Source organism: Arachis ipaensis, chromosome B03 (assembly GCF_000816755.2).
Source record: "Arachis ipaensis cultivar K30076 chromosome B03, Araip1.1, whole genome shotgun sequence".
NCBI classification, from domain to species: domain Eukaryota; kingdom Viridiplantae; phylum Streptophyta; class Magnoliopsida; order Fabales; family Fabaceae; genus Arachis; species Arachis ipaensis.
In genome coordinates this window covers 9,129,743-9,130,332 of record NC_029787.2, presented here as the reverse complement: position 1 = coordinate 9,130,332, position 590 = coordinate 9,129,743, and positions in this window count along the sequence as shown.

Genomic DNA, 590 nt, shown 5'->3' with positions numbered 1-590 from the left:
TACAAATAAGTTAATAAAAATATTTAAAATTAGATGGAAAAAATATTTAAAATTAAAAAATATATATCTAAAATCAAATAAAAACAAACTTCTAAAATTATTATTGTAAAAAGAATATTCAAAATCTAACAAAAAAAAATATTTAAAATCTAAACATAATAAAAATGCTTTTAATTATGATAAAAAAAAAAAATCACTTTTGCAGGTTTCTTATACTTAAATTTCAAATATTTAAAGTTTAGATGTTTCAGATATTTTTTTTGAGAATGTACAATAAAAAATAAATAAAAAATATTTAAAAAAAACATCATTTCAAATATTTTTTATATCCAAATTTTGGATGTTTATATTTTAGAGGTAGATGTTTTTTCTCTAAGAATGTATCCATTGTTATTGTCAATGTGTCCACATGGTGTTTTATCATCCGTCACCGACCATTCTTTTGCCTCACTATTTAAAAGAAACATCCAAAAAAGCACGACAGATAACATCTAAAATTATTATGAAAAGAAAATACAAATAAAACATAGTAAAAAAGAAACTTCTAAAACTTAATAAAAATTGTAAAATATTAAAAAATTTAAAACTAT